This window comes from Ochotona curzoniae, unplaced genomic scaffold, assembly GCF_017591425.1.
Source record: "Ochotona curzoniae isolate NIBS_2020 unplaced genomic scaffold, NIBS_Ocur_1.0 contig_2210, whole genome shotgun sequence".
NCBI classification, from domain to species: Eukaryota; Metazoa; Chordata; class Mammalia; order Lagomorpha; family Ochotonidae; genus Ochotona; species Ochotona curzoniae.
In genome coordinates this window covers 17,949,418-17,969,750 of record NW_024465369.1, presented here as the reverse complement: position 1 = coordinate 17,969,750, position 20,333 = coordinate 17,949,418, and the positions used below count along the sequence as shown (strand labels likewise).

At 39.1% G+C, this 20,333-nt stretch overlaps 1 long non-coding RNA gene across 1 annotated transcript; it reads right to left on the bottom strand.

Annotated features, from left to right (window-relative positions):
- Positions 1–246: 246 nt before the first annotated feature.
- Positions 247–17,674, bottom strand: LOC121150854. Its single transcript, XR_005883033.1, has 3 exons — positions 17,592–17,674; positions 12,782–12,785; positions 247–259 (listed from the first exon to the last, which is right to left on the bottom strand). It is a non-coding gene; the product is annotated as an uncharacterized LOC121150854 (long non-coding RNA).
- Between the last annotated feature and the right edge of the window lie 2,659 nt (positions 17,675–20,333).

The following is a 20,333-nucleotide window of genomic DNA, read 5'->3' as shown; positions in this document are numbered from 1 at the left end:
AGATATTTTGCCTGCCGGAAGTCTTTTGGTCTCCTTGAGTGAGATAGAGCCCACTTTAGGACATTCAGGAGACACTCTTTCCCAGTAACACACTAACTGCAGCCTAAGTCCTCAAGTTCTCATACAAGTGTAGCCCACAGAGAAAATTTGTTGATTCTCTTTCTTAATTTGTCCAGATTTTTAAGAATTGCATTCAGTAGTAGTTGTTGCTTTACTGTCTATGCAGCATCTAAACTTCATTCTAACTAGAAGGAGCACCCTGAGTTTCTCTCTGATTGCCCCCCTCAACATACACACACACACACACACACACACACACACACACACACACACACACACACATACCTTACATAATTTAGAAGGAAGCAAGCTGCCACACATCCATCACGGCAACTGACAGGATACTTGTGCTCACGCTCCTGCTGCGGGCATGAGCCTGGGCCTGGGCCTGTGCCATGGGCCTGCGGCTTAGGCTCAATCACTTGCTCCCTGATCCATACTTTGAATCTGGAGCAAGGAATGAGAGAGACAGAAAGAGAGATTGAGATTGAAAGAGAAAGCATTGACAGCATGACATCCAGACTGATCAATAACAGGGCTAAATTTTCTGACTTATTTTAATAAAGAAAAGCTATACCTAATTTCTGCTACTTGCAATCAAGACCATGACTGCCTCACATATAACTAGGAGCATTTTTTCATTGTCTATAACATATAGTTATCAGATTAACTAAACCATATATTTTTGAAGCTAAGATTAAAAACACAACACTAAAGTTGTAAAGCAGCTAATATTCCTTGCTCTTTTTCTCATATACTACCTTTTCTTGGGATTGCAAAATGAGAATAAGCATATTTTCCCCTTTTAACTAATGAATACATGGTAGGAAGCCAAAATAACATAAATCCTTCTGCTGAACAATTTAAATTAGATGACATATAAATGAGGTTATGTGTTCCCAAATTAGATTTCTTTAGATTTGTTTTATTATTATTAACTTTTGGCTTAGCGCATGAGTGAGTTGGTTCCAGAATTCATGTGGAGAAACTCAATGAAAATGGCTATATTGATATGCCCTTCATGCTGCTGAATTCATCCTGTCAAATCCCTTCACATTTCGTTTTCCCTTCCATCATATGTCACTGAAATACACCGCTATTTTATGTCTGTTGCAAGGGAGGAAAACCCTTACCAACTCTTCATATTCTCACTCTCAAAGCTTCTGCCCCATTATTATAGGAATATAAAATGCCAAGTTGCTGTTTGAAAAATACCGGCTGCTTTCCATAAGGCAACCATACTGTAAAACAATCGATTCTCTGCCTTCCATGAGATTTAGACATTTTTACATCAATAAAATTTGCTATTAAGGCACCTCTTTTTCTAAAGCACTTTCTGATGTAATTTTTAAAAATGATCCTGTTCTCATTTTACCAACCTGTCTTGGATCCTGTTACCTTGACAACAAGATAACATACCATATACTTCATGAGTTACAGTACTAAACACAGCAGAGTTGAATCTGGTGAATATCATCATTAAAGCACGCATAAATGGAAGATGAATAGTAGAATTATAAAACATCTACAAAGATTTTCAAGAAGCATTAAAATCTCTGCCTCATTGATATTTTTCAGAAATTCCTAAATATTTTATATAACATACATAGAAGTCTTAAATGTGTCACATAGTTTTATAAAATAAAGGCCTGCATTTCCCTATGCTCCTACTCCACTTTATGGCTGAAGAAACAGATAATCAAGATCACAGGGCAAATTAACTTCATATCTCAGTTTCAACTCCAGTCTGATTAGGTCCTCTATCTATTTACATTTACACTTGATGTTCAAACACATCTGACAATTGTCACATGTTTGAAATTTAGCTTAAATGTTATGTTTAATGACAAAAAAAATCAGTTCTTTGACATCACAGAACCCCCTCACACCTGAAACAAGGCAAACATCCCCACACAGATTATTTAGCTCCAAATACCTTGCCTTACTTCATGTTAAATACTAAACTGGAGAAGGAAGATAACTCACATTTCTAGAAAGAACTAGGTCTTCAAGACTCTTTATGCATAATGTCTCATTTCTCTGCTTAATGATTAAAAACTGTTACTTAGCAAGATCAAGGATCCATAAAAACATGCTAAAACAATGCAGAGGCAGAGACAGAAACAAAATATAGCTCTTTGTCATGTATTGACAAGTTTCCTAACAAAATTGTTACCAGTGAAAACTCAAAAGAACTCTCACTTGACACACAGGATCAGTTGCCCTGGAGCAAAATTAACATTTCCTCTTCATTTGTTTCATATGCTGGCTTCATTCTGCTTATACCACACCAAGAATCAGACATTAGCTTCACACTCTAGCATTATTTCTGCTTCAAAGCTTATATCATTTCGAATTATCTCTATTATTAATAGCACTAATATTCCTCATAATAGGTCCTCCAAAGCTAAACTTTAGGCTTATGGAAATAAACTTCATTACTCACATCTTAAATTGACTGAATAACTCTACCAAATTACATGGTTACAATAAATTCATAAATACATATCTGAAGAATCTAACTGCATCTTTACAGAATTAACACTTCATAACTTTTAAAATATTCTACTACAGAGAAAAAAATAAATACTGTTGTCATTCATTTTACTCCTCAATATTCATTCTCAGACAAAATATAAATGAGATATCATACTTTAGGGGGGAAAATTAACAAAGCAGTTCCTTTGCCAATGGACTGTCTAGTTTCTACTACAACTTCTTCTAAATATCTACTAAAATATCCATGATACTGAGAAAAATTAGAATACCAACCACTGGTCTAGGGTTTCCTAGACGGACATTGGTAGCCAACCTTGAAGATACACAAGATTAACAGTGATATTCAGCCTTACTGTAGGAGGCACAGAGATGTGTCATTGAAAGGCATGGATCACACATATAATGGGAAAATTATACTTTTCCTTTTCAATTTTCACTAAAGCCTTATGACCAAAGCAAGATTAAAGTATCAATTCAGTCCTAAATTGTTATCATCTCTCCTAGATTTGGAAATCTCCTTCATAATCTGAAAGAGCTGATCACAACCTGCAAAGGAATATAATTCAGCTAGAATTTGATAACAAATTACTTTGTTTGTAGCATATTTATTTCTATGAACAACTTCCATTTCTGTCTTCACTAATTTTTTTATCTAAGGTTATATAAATTTGGTCTTTTTTTATTAATTTCATTTTTAATTTTGAATTTTATGGTACAATTCCATAGAGTCTGGGATCCCCCCAAAATAATTCCCACCCCCTGACTGATTTTCCCTATATTGTTACAATAGCATAGTCCTTCATAAGGAGTTATAATTCCATCAGTCTCTTATTTACGTGTGCTCCAACATTGCTAGTAGAGACAATATTAGACAGTCCAGCATCCATTGTCTAGTTATGTTCGACAGTTCCATTAGGAGTGCATCTTTGTTTTGGAAGTAGGGATGTATGTTGTATTGTATCTTCACATCTGGATATGGTAGTCTCTATTACTTCATCATTATATATTTGTTTAAATGAGAAGCCATGAAATAAGATCAACAACAAATATGAAGTTAAAACAAAAACCAAAAGAAGAAAACATATAGCACCATGGAGTCAAAAAATGCATCATTGAATATCCAGTGCATGGGTGACAAAAAAAAAAACACTAAAGCCTCTTGGGTAAAATGAGGCCACCATGCAATCCATGAACCAGCGATGAATTCAATAAGAGAAAAGAAAGAATTTGGAAGAAATTAAAGTGAAATAAAAAAACATCAAAACAAAATGGTTATTGAACTTAAAATTTGCATGATCATATCCTTATATTAATGAGAACATATGGTATTTGTCCATTAGGGATTGGATTATTTCACTGAGCATAATGGTCTCTGGTTGGGGCCATCTAGTTGCAAATGGTATAATTTCATTCTTTCTAATGGCTGAGTAATATTCCATGGAGGAGATGTACCATAGTTTCTTTAACCACTCCTCTAGAGAGAAACCAGGGCTGTTTCCATGTCTTTGCTATTGCAGATTGTGCTGCTATAAATACAGGATTACAGATCCCCTTCTCATATGCAATTTTCATTTCCTTTGGGTATATTCCTAGGAATGGAATAGCTGGGTCATATGGCAGGTTTATTTGCAATTCTCTAGGCATTCTCCATACTGATTTCCATAGTGGTTGTACTAGCCTGCACTTCCACCAGCAGTGAAGAAGGGTACCTTTCTCCCCACATCCATGCCAGCAGGTGTTGCAGTAGAGTTCTGAATGTAGGCCAATCTCACTAGAGTAAAGTGATACTAAAATGTGGTTTTCATTTGTATCTCCCTGATGACTATGGAGCCTGAGCATCTCTTCATATGTCTGTTAGCCATTTGAATCTGTTCTATAGAAAAATGTATGTCTGTTCATTTCCTTTGCCCATTTTTCCACAGGGTGTTTTTTGTGGTTTTTTTGTTTGTTTGTTTGTTTGTTTTTTGTTTTTTTGTTTTTTTTTACTGTCCCTGGGTTTCTGAAGCTCTCTGTAAATCCTGGATATTAGTCTCCTATCAGTTCTGTAGTGTGCAAAGATTTGCTCCCGTTCTGTTGGTTGCTTCTTCACTTTGTTGATAGTATCCTTTGCTGTACAGCAGTTTTTTAGTTTGATATAGTCCCATCTGTTTATTTTGCCTTTGACTGCCTGTGCTTTTGGCATCTTTTCTAAAAAGTTTTTCTCCATTCCTATTTATTGGATAGTGCTTCGTATGTTTTAAAATGGAAAAACCTGCCACATTCCTGGATTGGCAAGATCAACATCACCAAAATACACATATTATCAAAAGTAATACACAGAATCAATGCAGTCCCAATAAATTTCCCAATGTGATTCATAGAAGTAGAAAAGAAGATAAAAAAGTTCATCTGGAAACGTAAGGGACCATAAATAGCCAAAGCTATCCTGAAGAATAAAAACCAAGCTGACTGGTGCAAGCATAAACTAGAATGGGTGAAGGTTGGTTGGGCTTTGCTGCAGCATCAGCTGCCAGAGGCTGGCACTGGGGGCTAAATCTGTCAAGTTAAACTGCAGAACCACCTGGAGAGTGCATACTCCGGGAGCGGGAGTGGCCTAGTATGGAAATAGTGGGCACCTCCCTCTTGGTTTACCACTCCCACAGGATAGGCACAGGGGTGGCTAGACAGAAAGGCACCGACCAGTACATATGGACTGGATAGTAAGGTTAGTTGGGTTGAACTAGGCTTCAATGTCCATTGACATATACGAGAGTTAATGGGAAGTAGAACAGACTGACCAAGTCTGCGGTACATACTGACAAGCATGGGAACCAGAGTAGGGGTCAGGCCTGGTGGAGGTTATAGGGAGTTGCCCCAACTAGGCTGCAGCTCCCACTGGTTTGCGTGGGGCCAAGTATGAAAATAGGCAGGATCAGGCTGGACTGCAACACCCATCGGTTCATGCAGAAGACAGGGCTGGAAACAGAACTGTGACCCAGCAACTGCAACCATCAGCATATGCATAAGCTGATTGGGGCGACTGACTGTGCTGGACCCTGTATACTGGCAAGCACACCAAGAATCAGGTCTGGGATCACCCCCAGAAGTTTCTTTGGAGATCCCTCCAACTGAACTGCTGATATCAGAACCCCAACCATGAAGAGGCTATGTCAGCCAATGGATTCTGAAGAGATTTCATCGTGATTGGAACAGCAAAACTGGCAGCAAATCAGAACTGTTGAATTATCAAAACTGCCTGAGCAGGATCCTTGGAGCATGCTCCATATCAGGGGCCTGGGATGGTTGGGAGGCTGGGTTTCTCCCCTTTGTTACTCCCCTCATTCCAGTTACTGAAAAAAATATTAGTGTGAAAACAATGGTCTTACCCACTTTCCTGTAACCCTTGACCCTTTGTGCCCTAATCAATTATGTAAGATTATCAAAATTTAAAAAAATTAAACTGGGGGAATCACAATTCAGACCTAAAGACATGCTACAGAGCAGTGGTCATCAAAACAGTCTGGTCCTGGTTCAGAAACAGAGAAGATAAGTGGAACAAAATAAGAAACACCAGAAAGGAGTCCACACATGTATAGTCAACTAATCTTTGACTACAAAACTGAAAACAATCCAGGGGAAAAGCCTGGCCTATTCAACAAATGCTGTTGGGATAACTGAATAGCAGCTTGCAGAATTAAGAAGCAAGACTCACACCTGTCACATTGTACAAAAATCAGCTCTAAATGGTTCAAGGACCTAAATCTACACCCAGAAACCATCAAATTATTAAAGGAAAACATAAGTCTGGTCTTGGAAAAATAATCCTAACTAAAGAAAGATAAATCCATTTAAAGAAATTATTAAATGCCAGACTATAAGCAGATGTGGTAAAATCAAGGAGTGTACTTAGAGGTCCTGGTGCAATAGCGTAATGGTTAAGGTCCTCGCCTTGAACACACCAGGATCCTATATGGGTGCCAGTTCTAATCCCAGCAGCTCCACTGCCCATCCAGCTCCCTGATTATGGCCTGGGAAAGCAGTTGAGGATGGCCCAAAGCCTTGGGACCCTGCACTTGTGTGGAAGACCTGAAGGAAATTCCTGGCCCCTGGCTTTGGATCGGCGCAGCACTGGCCATGCAGTCACATGGGAAGTGAATTATTGGACAGAAGATCTTCCTCTCTGTCTCTCCTCCTCTCTATATATCTGCCTTTGTAATAAAAATAAATAAATCTTAACAAAAAAAATTCTAACATTGATAATCAGAATCAGACATTAGTCAGTAAAATTTATTTGCAAAAGCCCAGAGAGTTAACACTCCAAATTTTGCAGAACACACACTCTATTGACAAGACTCACGTTTACTAGACAATATGGAAACAAGTGGATACAACTTTTCCCAAGATAACTTTTGTTTTTTAAAATGGATAGACATTGAACTGTCTCCCAGACCACAGTTTGTTGATCCTACTCTATCAGATAAGAGAGATACAATCCTGAAATATGTTTAATTATAGTCAAAGAGTTATTTCTAAAATCACACTACTGAAATAGAAAAAGTTCATTAGAGATTGGAAATTTCTAAAGACTATCAATTACTTAGTGTTTAGTTGACATAATTATACATGTTTGTAAAATGAAGTGTTCTGCTTTGATTCATACATATATTGTATGATAATCAAATTGGGATATTATTTCCACCACTTCACACATTTAACATTTCTTTGGGATGAAAACACTGAAAATACTTTATTCTAGCTATTTTAAATTACCATATACAATATTTTAATGGGTAAAATTTTATATTTTTAAATATTAGAATTTTCCCCAATTCACATAAAACATAGTATTCAGCACTTATTGAGATGCCGTAAGTTCATATCACTCAACATATTGCTCAAAAAAATCTTATGAGGTTGATGGTATTCTCATTTACAAATGCAGACTGTGAAGCATATATCACACATTATAAAAAAGCAAATCTTTTTTAATTTTTAGGAACACAGGTTTAGATTTCTTATCAAGTCTTTTTTGTTTGTTCGTTTTCTTTTATTTCAGCTTTTTTGTTACTGTATCACCCTGCTCTAGGTTGCACATAGGACAATACTTGAGGAAAGCATAAATAACAATCACAGGTCACATATAATTTAGAAGAGTGACATACTAGATGTGAGGTTTTAACAATATTGCGCTTTGATTCATTTATCTCATACTTCTTTAAGATGTATATGCTAAAGCAACGGATAACAAAAATACACATCCAAATTTAAAAGAAGCTAGCAATACATATAATATAAAAGTAGTTAGAAGATGTAATATGCTAACTTAATTAACACTGCTTTTCATTTTACAATATTATATAAATAATGAAATACTTTGCCAAGGGGTTTTCCTTGTTTTGATCCTTTAATTATTAAAACTCTTTTTAAATTATATAAATAGATACATACACATGCATACATACATTCAATGACTGTACATTTTTATAAGATTCCAGGATATTTCAATATGCATGTGTAATAGAGAATGATCAGATCAAGTAATGAGTACATCCACCACAAAGGTGGTATTTGTAGGCAGTGAGCTCAGTGTCCCCATTCTCACTCTGCTGCCAACATTGTCTCAATGTAATGTACTTTATTGTGTTTCTCCTTGAGATTTAGCTCAGCCTAAAATCTGCTCAGTAAGGCAGGAACTTTTTGCTGATACAAATGAGAAATGCTTACAGGAATGAGAAAGAAAGACTATCCCTTAAGTAGCCTGAGAGTAATTGTGCACAATTACAGCAAATTACTTGCTAAAACTTGGTGGGTGAAAAGAAAATAGTTTCAGGGTGAATTCTGACATTCAGTCTCACTCAGGTAGGGCCAACGAGGATGTGTCAAGCAGTTGCAGGGGTTTTACACAAGATGGACTCTCACTGGAGGTTAAGTTTTAGATGCCGATTAGTCTGGAACGACAATCCATGCCCATTCAATTGAATGTTAATCAAAATCTAAAATTACACTTCTCTTTCAAGTTCTGAAGATTGTATTTTTCAATCTGGGTACAAACTCATTTTTATATAACAACCTAGTCGATAATATACAAATTGTAATTTTGTAGTCATGTTTCCACGAAACATGACCTAAAATGTGTAAAAATTTGGACTTCAAATATCTTTGATATTTGTGCTATGGTACATAGACTCAAAGATAATAACACCTAGTAGTGATTATGGAAAACAAAGCTGAAACTACCATAACTTTAATCAGTATGATCAAAGGCAGGTCTTACATACCTTCCCCGCTACAACTATGGTGAATATTACATGGACTGAGAATGTGGAAATTACAGGAAAAAAAAACTTAAAAGCCATTGTTGCAAATTCTTCAGAAAAACAAAAATATATTTTCTTTAGGAGATAAATTTAAAACTTGTTTTAGAAATTAAGAATGAAGAAAACTATAAAATTAAACAAATTTGGACCTAGTGACATTTTATCATTGGCTTCTTCCAGTTTAAGTTCAGCTATCACATAGGTAACAAAAGAGGATTTTTAGGGACATTAATCAATCACCCATTGATCACTATCCAGCTGTGTATTTAGCAACTGTCTAGATGTTTGGACATGTTTTCAGAGCACCCAAAGAGGCATGTACAGTCTTGGATCTCAACATCTGCTATGGTTTGGATATGCTGTCAGTAATAATCGAAGACTCATGTGTTAGAGGATTGGTTCCCAGGGTGGCAGTACCTGGACATTGCATGGACTTGGGGAGGTTAGGGCCTCCTGAACCCTGAGGTCAACTGGGAACATACCCCAAAAAATTTTCCATGAGACTCTGGTTAATTCTTGAGATTGTTGTAAAAGTTAGAGCCTGACTCCATCCACACTCCCACTGACTTACTATTGGCAATATGATTCCTTCTTTCTACATACCCTGGTGACATTTCCATCGGCCCTGGGTGACCCAAGTTAAACGTAATCCTTGCAAGAGACTGCGTCATGCAATTTAGGCTTTTAGTATGCAAACTACGCGCTAACTAAGCCTATTAGCTTTATAAAGTTAGCATCTCAGATATTCTGTTATAATAATGAAAGCTGATTAATACAACATCCTTCATTACTGCTTTCTGCTGGCCCTCTGAATTATTACTTTTCTTACCCACCTTCAGCATTCTTTCCCTCCTCCAGACAGTCAGAACCTGTACAATCCAATGAATGAAATTGTTTTTCCTGAGATACTTACAAAACAATAAAAGAAAAAAGTACTAGGAATTTCTACCCAGTTGCGATCTTTCTCTCCTTTTCACCTGTTCATGAGGTTAAACCAGTTAGTGAGGCTCCTCTTAACCAAAAAACATTATTACAGGAAAGCTACTAACAAGTAGTTGCCTTTGATAAAAATATCTTTTTCCAACATAATCTAATGAGATTTTTATACATATTCAAATCATTACTATAAATTAAATAATTAAGAGAAATGTTAAAGAACATTTTATGTTGAGTCAGTTAACAGATATAACCAATGAAATTCTAACTTCTTTCAGAAAAACCACAAGTTCAGCTGTTAGGATCAATCAAAATGGGAAAGTATAATTTGCTACATTGTTCATGAAATCAAAAAATTCTCAGAAGGAGCCCAAGAATTCCTAAAGGCTATAGAAAGAATATCCTCAACATTTCAAAGCAAGCATGAGTAAAAGATTGACAAAGCACATCTCATACTACACCCCAAACCAAAACTCATTAAAAGCTATACTACAAAGAAGTTTATAAGTAAACTGTGAACAAAATGTAAGAGTTCAAATGGAGAAAGATGCCAAAATGTAGAAATTACACAGGAATACTGACTAGATACATTTAAATTATCCTTAAACACTCTTTTTATACCAAGATAAATGAGGTATTTCTGGACTCAGAAGACTCAAATGTTAGCCATATCTCTGATAGAAAAGATAAGATTCGAAGTCTGTGATCCTTAATCAGTTACCTATTGTCCCTGAAGCTCTCCAATGCATCTCTTCTACACAGATAACAATTTTGGGAAATAAGTTCTTCATTCTTCGAGGCTGAGGCCACAAAACCCTATCTGTCCTTGTATCCAGTGGGTCAAGCTTCAGTCCACACATGAAAGAGACTAGAAGCAAACATGTACTTGGTTTTCTTCCAACATATCAATATTTTAGCCCTGAACAGATGTAAAAGCCAAGATTAATGTCACCAAAACTTAACCTGTATCACTCACTCTAGTTTTAAATTAGCCTTTATAAATATCACACACTGCACCATAGCACTACAAGTGAATCATTAATGTGACGATGGGGTCAATTGAACACTGCATCACAGTTTGTTCTGACAAAGAACAAGGTCCAGCTAAGAAGGGGATTCTAGTATTGGAGCCATAATAAGATAACAGATTGAGGAGGCAGTTATAACTTCCTAGAATTCTGCTAGAATTCACTGTAGATAGCGAAATGTCTGTCTGAAAAATCCTGTAGAAGTGTTTAACTCAAGGATATTGCTCACTAATAAACTTTGATCTGGCGATATAAATACCTGTGGATAAATAATTCTTTGTCACAGACACATGTACACAATGTATGCATCACACACACACACACACACACAAACATACAAACTCTGAGAAGCACATTTCAGGGATGGTAACGCAAAGCATAAACGTGTTCTCCATGCCAAAGTTTAACCATTGAAATTACACCATGCATTTGGTGGACATTTGGCCTACAGGTTAAGCTGTCGGCATTCCATACCGGAGTACCTGGCTCTGCTTATGATACCAAAGCCCTGTTAATGTGTCCCTGGGAAGGCTTAAATATTTGGGCTCCTGCCACCCTTGTCGGAAATCTGGATTGAAATCCACACTTCCAGCTTCCACACTTGGGCCATTCGGAGTATTTGGAATGTGATTTAGTGGATGAGAGTGCTATCTTTACTTTTCCCCCCAGCCTTCTCCCTCTATTGCTCCTTCTTCTCCCCCTCTCTTCTTCCTTCCCCCTCTCTTCTTCCTTCCCCCTCTCTCTTTTCTTCACAAATAATTCATTTTAAAACTTTAGAATAAAGACAGTTCTCAAATAAGTGATTTGGGGCCAATACCAGAGAAGTTGAAAAGACCAGGTGAAAGAAAAGAAGATGAGATTGCAAGCAAAAAGTCAATGCGCTATAAGACTGAATAGGTGAAATTCCATAGTTTAAGCATTAAAATAAAAAAGCTAAATGTATTTCATTGATTTTTTCTTAGATTCATTTATTCACTCTCCAGCAAATGTAGACAGGCAAGAACACATAAGGTGAAGGAACCTAAATATGACTGTACATCTACATGAAAAAGAAAATACACTGTTTCTCAGGTGCCTATGCTGTTTTATTAGCTTGATTGAATTTAGGTGATTCCTTTTTTTTTAACCTTCTTCAGAGTTTTGTTAATTAGTGCTTCCAGTTAGCAGACCATACAAAATAGCTGACAAATGACCAAAAACATGTTAATAGAAAGCTGCTCAGAATTCCCTTGTCACCAGTCAGAAATAATTGGTACATTTCTGCAAGCTTTCTGGGGAGAATGGCAAATCAAGGGGAAATGTCTTTCATTTCAAAGGGCTTTTATCAGCTCTGGATCATAAAGCATCACAATTTATTTCTCTCTTTTTTTTTTTTTTGGTATACAGAAAATATAACAACAGCATTTCTGAAGCGATGCTGATCAAAGTTAGGAAGTTTAAAAATCTGTCGAAGTGCAAATCACAGAACATCTAGAGATTCTGAAGATGCAAAGCAGCTGAGTGTCTCGGGCTGACTCCTCCACAGAAGTTATACTGGCCAGGGGAATAAGCATTTGGTGCATAGCTTAAGACTTCACTTGGGACTCATGTAACTGTCTGGGGCAATCCGTATTTTATTTCTGGGAGAAAACAGCAAGGGCTCAAGTAATTGGGATCCTACCGCCTACATGGGAGACCTGGATGGAATACTGGATTCCTGGTGTGGCTGGGGCAAACTCTAGCTGTTGAGGACATTTGCCAGGATGGGAGGGTTGTGGGGAAAGGAGTGGGTAAACCCCAGTTAATGGAAGATTCTCACTCTCTTGCTTTGTCTCCCATGCAATGAAAATAAATCTTTAATTTCTTTAAAGGAAATTTACACCATCTAAGCAAACCAATGCTTTCCAGTATGAAGATGTAAACGTTTTCCACATTGGCAAATGAAACAAACAGAATCATCATTTGGAGTAGTAAATACATCACTTCCCTATTGGTATCAAGAAGGAGGGGAAAAATAGTTTCTACTAAAAAAAATGCTGCAACATGAAGATACAACCTACTTCAGCTATGCAAGAAAAAGACAAAAGGAGCTTCCATGAAGTACAAACACAGTGGGTTGACAAAAAAATGAGAATCTGCATATTAACAACGAAAATACAACCTTCAGGTTAGCAGCAACTAAAAATATATCCCTAACTTTCTAATATAACCACTTAAGTTTGCCCTTTCATTACTACATATGGTGTAATACTAAACTTTCTTATGTACAGATTTAGCCTGCACAGGGCTAAGACTTCAATGACCCACATTGAGGTGAGATTCTTCATGCACTTTGTGAATATGTGCATACTTCTTGATGATACAATTTCACTATTTCTACTTTCCAGCAAGCTACACAAACACAGTAAATTTTAATGATAAAATCATGAGATTGATACATAACATGGCATCGGGCCTAATTTCCAAGTACTCATGATTTATTCTATGAGCTGGAAGGGGCTATTTGGACATAATTATGACTCTTCTACACATAAGAAATATCTAGGCTGTCTCAGCTTGGAAATTAAAAGTTAGCCATTATAATATATGCTTCTACTAAATGGTAAGCATATATTTTAAGGACATCCAAAATCTTCTTTATGAAACTGGTCACATTAGTTTCCTACTCTGCCAAAGATAAAACACCTGATTTTTGTTTCAGCTGAACCAAATTATGTCTCTGCGTTATAAAAATCTTACATCTTGTACTTGTTTGTTGCTGTCAGAAATTATCATCTACATCAGAAAAGTGAAAGGATATTTTTCTTTTTGGTTTGATGAATAAGGGAAGAACCTCAAATAAATAACTTTGCCATAAAATTGTTATTTCAGTGTCTGAGCTTGTCTGCTTTTAATGACATTTCATAAATTTTAGTGTTTTTTTTTACCTCATCCTAACAAGTACACAGGTAATTTCTGAATATTTATCAGAATTCCACCACACTCTGCACATAAACAATCAATAAGTCAAATCTTCTAGATTTTTAGTTGAGTGTAGAGGCTGAACAATGAAAGTAGATACATTAAATATCAGTAAGTCAAGCTTGTAACAGTGAAGTGAACAATTATGTTTTTGTAATAACTTGGGGAAAATAATAATAATAACTGTATGGAGGAGGGAAAGGAGGTTCCCCTATGCTTCTAAATATGTATTATGAAAAATAAAAAAAATGCACTCATTTCATATGAACAAAAAAAATCTATAAAATTAAATAAATGAGCCAGAGTTGTGCAAAAGCAGGTAAAGTTGCCACCTACAATGCTGCATTGCCACATGGGAGCCCACGATCCATTAGCTCTCTGATAATGGTCTGGAAAAAGCAGCAGAAGATGCACGAAGTGCTTGGGTCCCAGGCCACTTACATGGTAGGTGCAGAAAAACCTCCTGGTTCCTTCCTGGCTCCTGACCAAGCCCTTCAGAAAGAATATGGCTTAAAACAAACAGCCTGAATAAAAAAAACTGAAGAGCAGAATCAAAGAGTTCTGCATTAGCTTCCTCACCCTAGAACAGGTGCTGATCCCAGCCCATTCCTCTTCCTGGCACTCAGATGTAGATGTGGTGTCATCTGACTGCTATTAGGCTTTTGGTTAAGATCAAGTGTAATCACTAGTACTGGGAGGACACTAACATTAGAGATACAAACAAAGCCCAGTAGAGGAAGTAATTAACATTACATTTATACTTAGCTATATTAAAACTTTGATGATGATTAAAGGAGTAGGATTTCTATACAGAACCTATAACAAAAACGCTAGATCACAACCCTAAATACACTCAAATACTTAAATTATATAAAACAACTAATGTTTATCAATAACCAGAAGATACAAATGTTACCCTACTTTGGCATTTCTATTCTGACCATAAAGAACTATTGATTTCACAGATGAACACACACACGCCTGCTTAAAGCAATATATCAAAGAATTTTTAGAGAGGCAGAGCCCAGGAAAACAATGATAAACTTGCTTGTGTCATCCTTTTCTGATGGTTAGAGGTTTAAACCATCTGGCACTGGTTCTAATCCTGGCTGTTCCACTTCCCATTCAGCTCCCTACTTGTGGCCTGGGAAAGCAGCAGAGGATGACCCAAAGCTTTGGGACCCTGCTCCCTCCTGGGAAATCCAGAAGAAACTCCTGGCTCCTGGCTTCAGATTGGTACAGTCCTGGTCATCACAGCTACTTGGGGAGTGAAGGAGCAGATGGAAAATTTTCTGTCTCTCCTTCTCTCTATAAATCTGACTGTCCAATAAAAATAAATAAATCGTTAAAAGAAGAAGAAGAAAAAAAGGATGTACGTTGGGAACAAAGTTGTGGTATAGAAAGTTAAGCCTCCACCTGTGCTGCCAGCATCCCATGAGGCTACTGGTGTGTGTCCCAGCTGCTCAACTTGTGATCCAGCTCCATGCTAATATGCATGAAAAAGCATAAAAACATAGCCCAAGTATGCGGGCCCCTGTACCCACATAGGAGACACAGAAATTCTGGGTTCTTGGCTTCAACCTGGCCCAGCCCAAGCCATTGCAGCCATTTTCCTAGTGAATCAAGCCGACAGAAGAGTCTATCTTTTTTTATGTCCTCCCCCTTTCTCTGTAGTCCTGCTTTTCAAATAAATAAATCTTTAAAAGAAAAGAATAGCATATGTCTAAAGATGCTAGTGGTCATTTTTATCTACATATCAGGATGTCCTACTTTGAATGAAGATGACTCAGGAAAATGGAGTCAAGAAATATAGCAAAATACTTAACAATCCTGAGTATATCAGATATATTTCTACATCCAGCACATCGCTAGATTCTCCTCTTGAGCGTCCTGATTAAATCAATAATCTATACATGTTCATATAACGTGTGTGTGTATGTGTGTGTGTATAGATATATATATTCATATCTGGGTTGAATTCTGGCAGCTTCAATGCAGGAAGTCCTGATAAATGCCAGTCTCTACAAATGTGAGTCTCTGCTCACATTTTTCCACCTCTGTTCATTTCCCCTTCTTTAGCAGATTTAGACTCTAAACCATGTAACTATAGAATACCAACTATATTATAATACCAACTATATTATAAGCTATTTCGGGCACTTGTGGGGGGCGCCCCTGATGGATGGAACCCCGCTGGGGACTCGGCCAAACCCCCCTGTCACAAGGCGGGGGCAGAGTCCTCAGTTTCTCCTGGTCCAGGAGCAACTGAAGCCCCTCATGGGTGGGTAGCCATGAGAGATGCCTGGGAGCTGAGGTAAAATTCTAGCTCCGCCCTGTTGGGTGGGTTCCAGTCTCAGGGCAAGAGGCAGGCTTAACTCCTCCTCAAGGCAGCACTTGTGGGGGGCCCCCCTGCAGGATGAAACCCTGCCAGGGCCTCGACCAAAACCCCTGCCGCAAGGCGGGGACAGAGTCCTCAGCTTTGGGCAGCCAGTGCACCAAATGGTGCCAAGCTCTGCCTGCTGGCCACCCAGCAGCGAGCTCTGGGGTTTTTATGATATGAAATAGCTGTTTAGGGACACCCATAAATAAGGCCAGCTTTAGTGTAGGTGAGACATGAATTACTGGTGATTCCCAGGAACAGGGATGTGAAACCTTAATGCAAGCGTGGGACTGTGAACTGAAGGTTTGGACTGAGCAAACCTTAGCCCACAAGCATGATTGGAAAACAGGGTGGAGCTCAGGACATGCCCAGCTAGGTTTTGGCACCAACTGGTCTACATGAACCACAGATCTGAGTCACGGTGTCTAAGGCCGGGGTCGCGACAGGTGGATGGGGTTGCGGTCGGGTCAGGATACAGTTATTCTCTCCCTTGACACAAGTGTGGACTGGAATAAGACTCACCAGGCCAGGCCAGACTGTAACACCTTCTGGTGCTCTGGAGGACCAGGGTAGGCGTGGGACAGACTAGGCTAGGTCTCAACCACAACTGAATCATATACGAGCTGTATGGGGGTGTGGACCAGCCATGGCTGGGCTGAAACATCTTACAGCAAGAACCAGAATGGGTTGAAGGCCAGTTAGGAAAGGCCACTGTTTCTGCTAGGACAGGAGGCGAACTGGCACATGGACCCACTGGTATGCACAAAACTTGGTGTTTGGAGGGGTTCTGATGAAGGAGCCCAGGCAACTCCTCTGGCAGGACACAGACCCGGCAGGTTAGCGCAAGAAAATGGAAGGTTACAGCCAAGAGGTCATGGAAAGTGTCCCACTGGCATGCATTCGGCATGGGTTGGGGCAGACCAGGCTGAATCTGTTCACATCATCCACTGGTAAATCCGAAAGCCAGAACAGAGTGTGGGTCAAACCAGGTTCGGTCGCGACAAAAGCAGTACACAACACGGAATGCCAAGGTGGGGTAGCCTGAGCCGGATGCGACCACAGCACCCAGCCAGCACACGTGAGAATCAGGAAGGGAGGGGGCAGAGCTGACAGGGGAATAAGGGGCGGTTCCCTAGCTGAACAGCTACTCCCACTGGGAAGCGTGAGCTGGGTAGGGGGTAGAACAGACCAGGCAGGGACACAGCACCTGTGCACCTCATGTGGACCAGATCAGGGGAAAATCAGGCTGGGCTGATCATACCCACTGGTGCAATCTACAGTGGGTGAGGGTTGTTGGGGCTTGGTCGTAGCATCGGCTGGTGGAGGCTGGTACAGAGGGCTAGTCATGTCGAGTTGAACCACAGGGTCACTTGGAGAGGGCATAATCTGGGAGCGGGAGCGACCTGGGAGGGAAATAGTGGGCTCCTCCCTCTTGGTTCACCATCCCCCCACACAGGAGGGCACGGGAACTAGGACGGAGGCTGGAGTGGCTAGACAGACACCCAACAGCATCCGTGAGGGCTGGATGGATGAGATGGTTGGATGGAATTAGTCACAATACCCGTTGACATGTATGTGAGCAGAAGGGAATGTGGGACAGACCTGACTAGTCTGCCATACATACTGGCAAGCCAGGGTAGGGGGTGGGCCTGGTTGGGGTTACTGTGGGTCGCCCTGACTGGGCTGCAGCTCCTACCGGTTTGTGTGAGGGCCGAGTGTGTGCTGGACAGAACCAGGCTGGACCGCAACACCCATTGGTTCCAGTGGAAGACATGGATGGAGACAGAACCGACCCAGCAACTGCAACCACCAGCTGATGGGGCGATGGACTGTGCCGGGTCCTATGCTTGCTAGAACACGCAGGAATCTGGACTGGAAATACCTCAAAATTTCTTTGGGGATCTCCCCAGTCGAGATGCCGGACTCAGAGTCCTAACCAAGAAAAGACAGAACAAGTCAATCATCAACCTCAGCTATCTGTCCGCAGCGAAATAGTGGGCAAATGGAGACTCTATAAGGGACTGTGTTAATCAGTGGATTCTTCGTCGACAACATCGTGCTTGGAGTGGTGAGACTGGTAGCGATCCATGAATGGTGAACTATCGAAACCACTTGAGCGAGTATCTCAGAGCATGCCCCACATTCGGGACTTCGGACGGGTGGAAACTGGGTGGGACTTCTCCCTCTATATCCCCCTTTACCTCAGATACATGAAGGAAGCGGCATGGAAATGATGGTCTTACCCACTTTCCTGTAGCCCTTGAACCTTTTTTACCCTAATTAACAATGTAAATATTGTCAGAATATAATAAATACATATAAAAAATAAGCTATTTCGTGTGAAGTGGAGCAGCCTTAGAAAGAAAAAACAAATATAGTTGCATGCCACATTTTTAATCATTACTTTTGTCTTATTTGCCACATACAAATGAAAAAAATAACTGTTCATTTCAGACTTTCTTTTTAATATGGATAAAACAAATGTACTGAAAATAAATGTCCTCCAACATCTCACTGTGGTACAAGACAAATACACACACATCCATGCTTCACATGCCTAACTCTGGCAATTTCAGAGAGCAGGCACTGTAGTGTACTATGTCTATACCTAATGAAAGATCTCATTTTACATGACCTAATTCCAACAAGATATATTCACTTTTCAGCCCCTTTTTAGTTTGAAAAGTAAATGTACCATATCTCATCCTGTTCCTCAGCAAGGCATCAAAAGCCTTCATGTTATTTCCTTCCTAGATTTAACAGTGGCTTTGCTAGACCATGTACCAAAGAGGACAAACTGAGTGAGGGGAAGAGAGAAAGCAGGAATAAGTCTTGGTTTTCAAAGAGTATTCTAACAAGAAAACACAAAATTGCTTTCTATTGACATTTCTCTGAAAAGCAGCAGCTGAAAATCAGGAAGCAAGCTAACATGTGAAAAGCCTGAATCCTCTCGTTATTAACACTTCACAAGAAAATAGTTTAAACAGAATATGCCCCCTTGTTGGTACAGGTGGAATTTAAAGCGTACATTTAAGAGATAGAAATTATCTCTCCTTTTCCATAATATTTTGTCTGAAACAGAATTTGGTGCTTTCCCAAAATCATGCAACACATATTTGTTTGTATATAATCAAGTCATTTCTCCTCATTTAGTTTTATACATCCCACTGGCACAGACCCTAATTCCTGAATACCTGTGCACAATGAAAGGGGAATGGTTTTCAGAGTTAGGATTTGGCATAGGTGAACTACGCTTTAACTGATGATATCAGTATATCAGTCTACCAGTAAAAACCAAGATGTGATTCCAAACACCATTGTACAGAGAATTCTTGCCTTCTTTTCAAGCATTTACTCAGTGTGTGTTCTTTCTATTCCTCCTCTATTCTTGTTAAATGCCACATTATCTAGCAGCATCAGAAAAGACCATGCATAGTGAATCAGATGCCCAAGCTAAGGTTCTGTTCAATTTTTCAGCATTTCAAAAAAAAAATTGTGTGTTGTGTTTTTGGCTCTGTCTGTAATCTTGTTTCTAATTTCTATCTGCCTTGGGCATCTTTCTCCTGCCACATATTCATAGGAGTCTAGCTGCGGCACATGCAGTGCCAGATGCTAGAAATGCCATGATACCAAAGCATGTGACACAATGATAATCTGCTCTTCCCCTTATAATTAAATGAGAAATGTTTGGTATATTGTCTCCCACTTGGCCCAATCACAAATGCAGCCAACAGATGCCACTGTACGTGACTCATGTTAATGACAATAGAATGACCCCTAAAATCTCATCAAGAACTGTCACCCCAGGGGTTGGTTAACTTGTGAAAAAAAATCAGGTGTTAATGTATAAGAAAGAATACAGCCATACTCGAGGTAACCAGAAGTTTATGCCTCTGTCTAAAACCAAGTGATACATTTGCCTCATTCTGTAACATACCTGTCATTTCCTCTAGTGAGCTGCTCAGGGACTGAGCTGGCATCAAGCCGGGATTAAACTCAATAGCCACTGTTCACCCCATGTCCTTTAGCATGTGCTCTAACAAGCCCCAAGACTGTCTCACCAGCAGCAGCCACTGTTTCCCCTAATGACTGCTACTGCCTACAAACACGGCATTCAAAATAGACAGCCTGAGAACACTCACTTTCATCTCTGCACTTCCTTACTGATAACAAGCTTTCCTCTAACAATCACAT